The sequence below is a fragment of the Pseudorasbora parva genome, chromosome 15 (genome assembly GCF_024679245.1).
Source record: "Pseudorasbora parva isolate DD20220531a chromosome 15, ASM2467924v1, whole genome shotgun sequence".
In the NCBI taxonomy this organism is placed as follows: Eukaryota; Metazoa; Chordata; class Actinopteri; order Cypriniformes; family Gobionidae; genus Pseudorasbora; species Pseudorasbora parva.
In genome coordinates, this window is record NC_090186.1 from 19921636 (window position 1) to 19933310 (window position 11675).

Consider the following 11675-nt stretch of genomic DNA (forward strand, 5'->3'; position numbering starts at 1 on the left):
ACTGCAGTCGACCGGATCCGGGCCGTGTCCGGAACGGATGGTGGACCTGTGTCTAGACATGACCAACACATCCTGGAGTGTCTGCTGAGTCCGTGTCAATTGGTGTCTCTTCTGAATTTGCCTCACTGACACATCATCCTCAATAAACCCGTCTCCGGCGCAATAACTCCGATCTTTCAAGTATTCATATTCTTGTGTAATCGACGTGCCAGTGTAATCATACACTGTTTGATATTAGGGCAGAGTAGAACTGGCATCCCGACTGAGTCTGGTTTCTCCCAAGGTTTTTTTTTCTCCATCATGTGATGGAGTTTTGGTTCCTTGCCACTGTCGCCTTTGGCTTGGCTTGCTCAGTTGGGGACACTAAAATTATGATCCAAATTATTCAACTATAATATACAAATACAATTAATGAATTAGGTCTTATTTAATTCTATAAACTATAATACTGATCTGCCAACATTGTCGCTATATGATAAATTAAAATAAGCTGATAACATCACTGTTTTCTCCAGAACGACTGTACAGCCAAATCAAAAAATTTTGCAGTATTGTCCTGTTTAACACTGTGAAGTTGCTATGAAACAAGTCATTGTAAAAGCACTATATAAATAAAGTTGACTGATTGATTGATTGATTAGTTATTGGAAAAGCTATTCTGCTAAAGTCAAGTCAGGGTGACCAGACGTCCCCGGAAATGTCCCTGTTTTATAGCTCGCTCAGAACAACCCGCAGATACTTTGCAAAAGTCAAGTCAACTTTATTTATATAGCGCTTTTACAATGACGATTGTTTCATAGCAGCTTCACAGTGTTAAACAGGACAATATTGCAACAAAATTTGATTTGGCTGTACAGACGTTCTGGAGAAAACGGTGCTGTTATCAGCTAAATTTAATTTATCATAGGTAATATAATTTTTCAAGGTAGTAACATACTTATGTTAACAACTATTCATGTTAAATTAAAGTAATACAGTTTGCATGTACTTTATAGCAGAGCCTCGACAGGGTGCGGGATTGTTTTGTCCCCAAAAGTTCCGCAGTCACAAGGCAGTGATTACCATGCGTCTGAACTATAAAAAACCCTAAACAATTACATTAACTAACATGTGCAACAAATACATGTGTAGAATACATATACTTTATGAGTGTTAACACTTAACAAATGCTTTAAGGGGGGGTGAAATGCTGTTTCATGCATACTGAGCTTTTTACACTGTTAAAGACTTGGATTCCCATCCTAAACATTGACATTAGTTTCAAAAACTAAGTTGGACGTTTGATGGAGTATTTCTGTATCAAAAATACTCCTTCCGGTTTCTCACAAGTTTCTGAGAGTTTTTTTCGAGTATGGGTCGGCTTGACGTCGATAGAGCGGAAGGTCCTTGTATGGGCCACACTGGCTCTTCTCCCGGAAAGGTGCGCTCGAGCGTGACTAGATGCACGCCACCCATAAACACTGCTCACAGGTGCAGCAGATCCACTAGTCACTATGGGTGAAATCAAGCAACTTCAACGCTTCAGCACAGCATTCCGGGAAGGCAGCACTGCATTTGAACTGATTTGAACGCAGAAATAACGGGAAGCTTCACAACATCGCGGATCTCCACGGTCACTGCTGTCACAGGACTTCACCAAATCATACCAAAGAAGTGTATTTTTGATGGAGCGGTCCCAGCGATAAAGGTTCGGTCCTGCTTTGGAAGCAGGCAGTGAGTTAAACTGCTTCAAATGTCTGTGTTGTTGGCTAACGTCGCGTGAGTAAACATCAGTAAACGACACGATCGTGTATAGTTAATTTATCAATGGAGCATGCGATCTATGGTGTGTGTTTAAATACATTTGTTTAGCTGACCACTATAGGTGTCAGTAAAACCACCCAAACATAAACCTAGCGTTCTTACAAAGTGTGCTTCGTCATTCAAATGCGCTAACGGTTACTCCATTGTTGTTCTATGTATAACGTTACACTAGTCTGACGTGCAAAACCGTTTTGCTTGCTACTGCTAAGGTTTAGTCGCATACAATAGTCCATAAACCAAATCATGTCCTCATAAACTGCGAGTAAACACACACAAATGTTGACAGGCCACTAAATACAGGTTACATACCACAGAGACGGACGTCCTGATGTTGTTGCTTCTCCTGTTCAATTTATTTCAGCCTCCGAATGTGATTCTGGATCATGTATGTATTAGTTGAATCTAATTGATAGCCATTTATTAGAGTAAAGTTTTCATCTCCACGCTTGATGATGTCACCTTTCAGAAGCTCTTGTGCTGTAGCCATTCGCTAGCTCCGCCCACACGATACACCTCCAGCCGCTCGTTTTTTCTGGAAAGACTCGGTACAGCCTATAGTTCTTTTATAAATATAATAAAACTAAAGACTTTTTGGAGATATGAAGGATTCAATACTACTCTATAGGTACTCAAGATTGACATGAGATTGACTGAAACTGAGTGTTTCAACTCCCCTTTAAAATAAGCTTAAAATGCTAATTTATGCTAATAATGCTAATAATGACCAATTAAAGATAAGAGTAATTTTGAAGCACAAACATAACAAAAAAATTCATGTAAAAAAATAGGTTCTTTTATACAGTATAAACATAATACAATTATATATATATATATATATATATATATATATATATATTTATTAATGTTAATAATGATATAGGGAGCCCACTACACCAAAAAACATAACAAAAATATTGTCCCCGTTTTATAATTAGTAGATAATTACAAATGAGATTTTTAGTGATATTTTGACAACTCAGGTAGGAAATGTCCCGGGTTTCCATTTCAGAAATCTGGTCGCTTTACCTTTATTTATATAGCGCTTTTTTTCAATGCAGATTGTTTCAAAGCAGCTTCACAGTGTTAACAGGAAATTAATGCTACATAATTTGATTCGGCTGTACAGCCGCTCTGGGGAAAACAGTGACGTTATCCAGCTAATTTCAATTATCATATAGTGTCAATGCGGGCAGATCAGTAATACAGTTGAATATTCAGTCTCCAACTAAGCAACCCAAAAGCCAAATGCCAAAGATGGCAAGCAACCAAAACTCCATACAGTGACAGAATGGAGAAAAAAACCTTGGGAGAAACCAGACTCAACTAGTTGTATAGGCCTAATACTCAACACTGACTAAATGTTAGTGTTTTTTTTTTTTTTTTTTTAAGTTTTTTAATGATAAACAGTCAATGTTTTGTTTAGTTGCTAAGCTTTATGTCACCCTAGAAAAGGGGGGGATGAGTGTGTGAAACTATGTTGTTTCAGTCACCATTATATTCAATGGCATGCTGACACCCATTCTGCACAGTCCGATATTAATTTTCCCCTGCAGAACAATTCCATTTGTATAAATGAAATATGAGCTCAGGTCATGCTGATACAAGCTCTGGAGATACTTGATGACACATTGGAATGGGGGAAACAGTGAAGCGTAGCCTGTATATAATGAAAAACCACACCTACGGTCTGAATAATTGCCACCACTCTCTCCAAGTTGCAGTCATTTGAATTCCTGTAGTCAGACCTCCCTGGAGCACCCAAACAGAGGTGAATTACTGAACTATTTAGACTGCCTCATCTCTACCTTGGGGGGGTCAGTGTAATTGTTGACACTGGAGTCCGCGCTTGTCCCGGCGAAATATGAAATCTTCTCATTTGATTTGGACTGTAATTATGTCGTAAAAGCAAACTGGCTGTGAAACTGCAGCCCCGCCAGTTGAATTTGCTTTCATCAAGTGCAGACTGGCTTAATTACAGAGTACAAGATCAGCCATCTTTCAGTGCACAGGCTTCATCTGTTGTTTTATTTTCAGAGCCGAATCGTTCCTCTGTTTGAAGCTAATCACAAGCTGATTGTGCTGTTCACAGGAATTTTGACTAGAAGAGTCTAGGTGATCTCTTGTGCAACTTTCAAGGTTGGGTAAACTTCTAGCCCTCATGTTTTAATGGGCCGGTATTCCTAGTGATGCTGCATTTTAATAGAGGCAGATACCATATAATGGGTCAGATATGCCATAAATCAATGTCAACACTGCATGTGTCATTTTTTCAAGGTTAAAATATGCAGAGACAAGTATAAGTAAGCCATTCATAGGTTGACCCCTTTTGAAAATGCAAACGTTGTGGCTCAGTGGAACTATCAGCATTTCCCAAAGCCAACTATGATTGCAAGTTTAGAACCTCTGGCCATCTCACGAAAATGTGTATAAATAGTACGAGTGTACAGTCTCGTGGAATCTATACACCAAAATGAGATTTGGCGTGCATGTGGTGCGCAGTTTTTCATGTGCATTTGATATGCACTTTATGGTGTATTATAAACCACCCAACCCACGCCATAAAGTGCGTATCATATGCAAGCGAAAAACTGCATAGCATATGCACGCCAAATACATTCCACGAGATTGCACACTCGTACTATTGATACGTTTTCACATGTGATCAGCAACATATGCTCAGCCAGTGGTGTGACTGGGGTGGCACTGTTTATCAAAACAGAATGGGGTGTTTGAATATAGTTTTTATATTTGTCCATTTGTTTCTGCCTGTGATCCATAAAATATGTCAACTAACTCTCATTAGATATAGAATATAGCCTGCTTAAAGGAACTGTATGTAAGAAATGTATTTCAGTTAATCATAAAATGGCCCTGATATGTCACTAGACATTAAGAAATCATGTTAATTTCAAATACTTATATCACTGACAACAGTAGTCGGCTAGGATATTAAAAGTTGTTGTTGCAGCCCTCAACAGATTTTGATGTTGACATGTTGTGTTTTGGCCTGAAGCTCCACCCTCCACCTATCTACCAATCACTGAGTCAGTAGTGTTTCGGTATCCGAGTTGCCAGATCTGCTCTAGTTAATAAAGCTGCAGATCTACAAACGTTCCTGCTGGATCCTGCAGCCGATCGGGCAACCTCGAGTCAGGGGTGAGAGAGAATGGTGATTGCAGTACCAGTTTTGGCCACAATCGTACATACACTTCCTTTAATATCTGCTAGATATGTGTTAAAGGGATCATCACAATAAAGCGAAACCAAAAGGTTTTATATATCCATCAAAATTAATTTGCAAAATTAAATTAAAACACTTAATTCAAAGGGGCTATATGTGGAATTAAGGCTCATTGGTGCACGTCTGGAGCGAAGGCTGGCCCGTGTGGTCCAATAAAACTATTTAGAATAAATAGTACATCGCAGTTTGTTGTGTATGGGGCTGCGTAACCACAGACCAGTCAGGGTACCCATACTGACCCCTGTCCACCTCCAAAAGTGCCAACAGTGGACATGTGAGCATCAGAACTAGACCACAGAGCAATGAAATAAGGTGGCCTGGTCTGATGAATCACATTTTCTTTTACATCATGTGGATTGTTTGGTGCTGTTGTCTGTGGAATTCATGGCACCAGAATGCACTATGGGAATAAGGCAAGCCGATAGAGGCAGTGTGATGCTTTGGGAAATGTTCTGCCATCCATGTGGATGTTACTTTGACACATACCACCTACCAAACATTGTTGCAGACCATTTCCACTTTTTCATGGAAATGGTATCCGTTGGTGGCTGTGGCCTCTTTCAGCAGGAAAATGCCCCATGCCACAAAGCGAAAATGGTTCCGGAATGGTCGGAGGAGCAGAACAACGAGCATGAGGGGGTGACTTGGCCATATCTCAACCTTATCGAGTATCTGTTTGATGTGCTAGACAAACAAGTCCGATCCATGGATGCCCCACCTCACAACTTAGACAACAAGACTTGTAGGATCTGCTGCAAACATCTTGGTGCCAGATACCACAGCACACCATGCCTGGGCTGACACAATATAATAAGGGTACCAACACAATATTAGGAAGGTGATCACAATGTCATGCCAGATTGGTGTGTGTGTGTGTGGGTGTGTGTGTGTGTGGTGGTTGGGTGGGTGGTGTGCCATATAATATATATTCCCTGAGGAGGGAACGGAGATGTAACATCAGTGACTGATGAATGGGGGTTTCGCTTAGAAGCATATCTTCGAGTTATCTTCGAGAACTAGAAAACGCCCAATGGCAGTGCCAATGCCATGGGCATGCAAGATTTGCATGCGTAATTCCGCCTACCCGCGTGGGTATATACGGAAGTAGCTGGCATGATCGCATTATGTTTTACCTGCTGAGGAGCCAAGCTGAACTCCCATTCCAGCGGTACAGCGGATGTGGCAGAGGGATGTTACATCTCTGTTCCCTCCTCAGGGAACGAGGGTTACATGCATAACAGAGGCATTCCCTTTAGTTCAGTCACTCCGAGTAACGTCAGTCCCAATATAATCCCGGCACTCAGCTGTGTTCCAGTGCCCTATGTAAGTGCGAGAGCCCTGGCGCAAGACTAGTACAGCCGAAGGCCTCCCACTTATCACAGGAGTTACCAAGGTACACTGGGAGGCATATTACAGGTGGAGATATGCACCATAATGCCTACCCGTAGGGAGGACTTAGGAATACACATATGACCCACTAAGGGCTGCATACGGAAGATCACTGGGCTACTAGCCACAGGTGGATTTTTAACCCCAGGAGGTGGCAAACTTGCCAAGGGATGACACCCGCTCAGGGAGGCTTACGGTGGAAATACACATGTGGGGGTCGCCCGGAGGGGGTGGAGAGGAGGTCCGAGTGGTCACATACACATGTGGGGCTCTGAGTGGAGTGTGCCCTAACCCCAAGGGGACATGGGCGCCCCTGCTGCTGGAATGCCAAAACAATGGTGTCTACTATCCAGTGAGACAACCTTTGCTTTGAGAGAGCCTTCCCTTTCAGCTTCCCACCATAACAGACAAAGAGCTGGTCTGAGGTCCTGAAACACCATGTCCTGTCTACGTACACGCTGAGAGCACGTTCTGGACTGAGCAGTGCCAAGGATGGTGGGAACCTTGGGCACATATCCAGGCCGGGGTCTCAGGATCACGTGAGAGTCACCCGGCCCGAATTCCAGGCACGCTTCATCAACCGAAAATTCCTGCAGGTCCTTTACCCTCTTGATGGAGGCCAATGCCTTCGCAAAGGCTCAAATGGGGCCCTCTGCAGTGCACTTAAAACTACTGAGAGGTCCCAAGAGGGTACGAGAGGAGCACGAGGAGGATGTAGTTTCTTGCACCCCCACGAAACCTGATGATCAGGTCGTGCTTACTTACCGGTTTCCTGTCCAAGAGGTCATGATAGCCACATAAACCTTCAGGGTTGAAGGAGACAGCCTTCGATCCAACCCTTCTTGGAGAAATGACAGCACCGACCCGATCGGGCATTTCCAGGGGTCTTCTTGGCGAGAAGAACACCAGCTAATGAAGAGGTTCCAGTTCAACGCATAGGCCTGTCTCGTGGACTCTGCCCTAGCGGAAGTGATGGTAGCCACCACCAGAGGTGGTAGGGTACTCAAACTTGCCACGTCCCAATGCAGGAGCCACAGGTGGAGGTTCCAGAGATCGGCAACTCCAGACAATTGACATGCAGATGGCGCTGGCTCTCTGTCCAGGAGCCCACAGCAGCATGTCCATTGCACATGGCACCCCAACCCGTAGTGGAAGCATCTGTTGATACAACAACATGCCTGGAAACTCGTTCTAAGGGAATACCTGCCCGTAGAAAGCTGAGGTTTGACCACTGGGTGAGTGTCTGTCTACAGGCCCGAGTCACTGGGACCCGGAGCATGCCAGACTGCCATGCCCATCTCGGGACTCAATCGCGAAACCAGTGCTGAAGCAGTCTTCCGGTTAACTGCGCGCACATGGCGACCGATTCGATCTCCATACCAAGAAAAGAGATCCGCTGCACGGGGCAGAGTTTGCTCTTCTCCCAGTTGACCCGAAGGCCCAGACGAGCTAAGTGGTGGAGAACCAGATCTCTGTGTTCGCACACCCGCTCCTGAGAGTGGCCCAGCATGAGCTAGTCGTCGAGATAGTTCAGGATGTGAACCCCTTGGTGCCTGAGTAGCGCAAGGGCTGCCTTGACAATCTTTGTGAAGACACGAGGGGACAGAGCTAGCCCAAATAGGAGTACGGCATACTGATATGCCTGCCCTTCGAACGCAAACCGCAGGAACGGGATGGACACATGGTAGTATGCGTCCTTCAGGTCGATCGCTACAAAACAATCGCCTGGACGAACGCATTCGAAAAGGTGTTTTGTAGTCAACATCCTGAACGGAAGCCTGTGAAGGGAAGCCTTGGTTGCGGCACGCAGCTCATCTCTGAGCCCTGGGTCAGCTCCACCCTTGTGCATGTCGCACAGCAACTTGGCCTGGTAGGCCTGTAGGGTTGCCATGGCATGCAAAGAAGCGGTGGCCTGCCCCGCACCTCTGTAGGTTTTCGCCAACATGTAAGATGTGAATCTACAGGCCTTGGAGGGGTGCTTAGGATCACCACACCAGGAGGAGGCGCAGTGGGGACAAAAAGTGTACCCTCTAGCCACCACCCCATCGAGGGCGGAGAAGGTGGAAGAGGTTGCCAAACGCTCGTGAGAGGACAGCGGGCCCTCCACGAGTGCGTAATCTCTTCATGAACCTCTGGGAAGAAAGGAATTGGGGGCACGGCAGGACGGCTGTCTTGACGTGGTGCACCCAAAGACCAATCGTCCAGCTGCGAGCACTCAGGTCGGAGCGGAGGGTTCCACTCCAACCCAAGCGCCGCGGCTGCCCGGGCAAGCATGGCTGTCAACTCCGGGTCTGACTCGGGCAATGCTGGCACACCCGAGGGCAGCAGCACAGCCGAGTCCTCATCCTCGGAGGACTCTAACCCACCTTGTGATGCGGCCACCGACATCTCGTAGTCCTCTAGAGCGTCGAACGAAAACCGCGGGGCAGCCGAGACCGAGCCCCCGGTTTCCATCACAACGCTCACAGGTTCTGGTGCAACAGAGGGGGGTGTGGGCCGAGGCATGAGCGTCGGAGCTTTGTTCCACACCATCACCCTCATCCTGGCCACCAGCCAAAGTGACGCCTCGCGTAGAGACGTCAGATCGGGGTGTGGCAGAGGGGACCCTCACTCCGGCGGCCGCATGGAGCTCATTGAGGTTCGACTGCAACACAGAGATGGCCATATTCCCGCAGTGGGAACACGACTCATCTACTTTTGGAGTGAAGAGGTAGTTAACCCTTGGTTCCGAAGCGACTTCTGGCTGCCAGCTACTTCCTTATATACCCACGTGGGTAGGCAGAATTACGCATGCAAATCTTGCATGCCCATGGAATTGGCACTGCCTTTGGGCGTTTTCTAGTTATCGAAGATGATAGGCTTCTAGGCGAAACCCCCATTCGTCTGTCACTGACATTACTCAGAGTGACTGAATGAAAGAGAATGATGTTTATCTTAAATATATGAGATTTATTCTGAAACACCTTTAAAAATGTGTGGAAATCTGAACATAATGTACATGCACACACATCTGAACTTGTGAAACACAATACATAATTTGCATTATAAAATTTAGAAATGACAGGACTGGTTCTAGACAGAGACCTTCCATTCTTGTGTGAATAAATATGTGCTCTTCTTTTACAAGCAGATAATTAGCTCCTCATATTCAAGTGACTTTTATATCTGTCTGTTTTATGGCAAGACATCTTGAGAAGTGTCTGCTCAGCACAGAGCTTGTTACGTGGTAAGTGAAGACAGATACTTTCACTCAAATGCTCCAGCAGGATACCATACGCTTCAGGTTTTTCTGTGTTTCTCTTCACATTTAAACCCTCTAGACTGTCAAATAAATTGAATAAGCCTCTTTGTCTTTGGTTAAGACCATCCATAAAATATTCGAAGCTGCCAAAACCTCTGTAGTTTTTTCACATCTTGCAAAATTATGTCTATATAGCCTTCACATTTATACTACTGCGAGCCACCTTAAGTGAAACGCAGCACAAATTTACTGCAGTCAAGAGTCAACCAACCATTTTCCAAAACAGGAAGACAGAAGCTTGAAGACATCATGTGGGGTAAATTCCCAGTCCAATCCGTGAGCAGATCAATGAGTTAGAACAAACGGAGTAAAACAGACGATGGTGGTGAATCTGGGCTGTCTGGAGTTTGACCTCTTGTTTCTCAAGTGCATGCTGGGGAATCAATGGGAGGGTCTGGAGGGCCCCGGGGTCATTGTGAGCGTGTCTGTAGGATACGTTCCCATTGTGAGCACTGACGGGAGTTCTTTATAATGCAGTCACCTGTGTTTGGGCAGGTGGCTGGAGAAGAGCTCACATCTTCCCGCATGAGGGTCCTCTTTGTCCCTGGGCTTAAAGGACTCCATCTCATTAAAGGGCTTTTAAGAGGTTAAGGAAAATAGACATTTCTGTGGTATAACAGAGAGGCGCTAGAGGGTGAAGAGAGAGGAAACACTTTTGATTAAATAATGGTGTCTGTTTTCACAAATTTTTCATATTACAAATGATAATTAATGGTTGCTAATATTACTGTATGGCACTGTATTCAAAAGCCACATTTTATCAGGTTTACACAACATAAGTCATATATTATTCTCCTAAATATGTTTTAAAAATTCCAGATTTTGTTTTTTAAATGCTAAAGATATTAATTAGTTAGCTGTATGTTACCTTATACACTGACATAGGGTAAGGGGTTTATCATTATTCATTGTACTGTAAAATACTGTCAAATTTATGCTGCATGACAAAACTTATGATTATATTTTGTATAAATAGATTTGTTTCTGAAAATGGTTGTTATCAGTATAATGTATACTAGTTTTTAAATACATTTTATTTAGTTGGTCATTTACATTATTTCAGTGCATTTTGTAAAGGCCTGTTTACACCAAGAACGATACTTATAAAGATAACCATAACAATAACGCACTTGTTACTAACGTAACCTGGTTCCCTGAGAAGAGGTTTGGGCATGCAATTGGTGGGGTGGACCCAGAGCCAGCAATAATCACACTGTTTCTAAAACCCTGAACTAAAAAAGTGGACAGGAAGATAGTCACGCTTTGAGGGTGGTCCATCCTCAGCAGAACTTAACCCTTTCCACCTCCGTCCTAATGCACCAGGAGTGATTCAGCTGCATGGGACCAGCTTCTAGGCCCTTGACGCTTCAGAAATGGGCACCCCTTTCGGTGGGATGCAGTGCCATAGGTTTCTGCCGTTTCACTGTGTGATTCAAACAGGCTTCATTATTTTAGTTAAAAAGGCAAAAATGACGCAAGAAAAAACAACGCAATGCGAGTGAACTATATTAGCATCCACACCAGCGGACAATATCGTCCTGTTTATTCTAAGTAAGCACTGCTTACTTATTTTGCTGAAAGTGATTCCAGTGATAGTTTGTTTCTGTGATGTTATCGCTATACAAGTAGTTGTGCTGTGGACTCTGCTATTCTTTTATACACTCTTAAAAAATGCTGGGTTGAAAACATGGACAAACCCAAAAATTGGGTTGTTTGAACCCAGTGAATGGACCTATTCGAACAACCCAATTATTGTTTTTTTACATTTTCAACCCAACTTGGGTTGTTTTAACCCAGCATTTTTTTTTAGAGTGTATTTATAACAAATTTAAAGGTGCACTATGGAGCTTTCCGTCCACTAGAGGGCGCCTATTCAAAACAAATCGTAGTTTGATGACGCAAAGTGTGAGCGCAGCATCTTGGGAGATGTGGTCTTCTCAT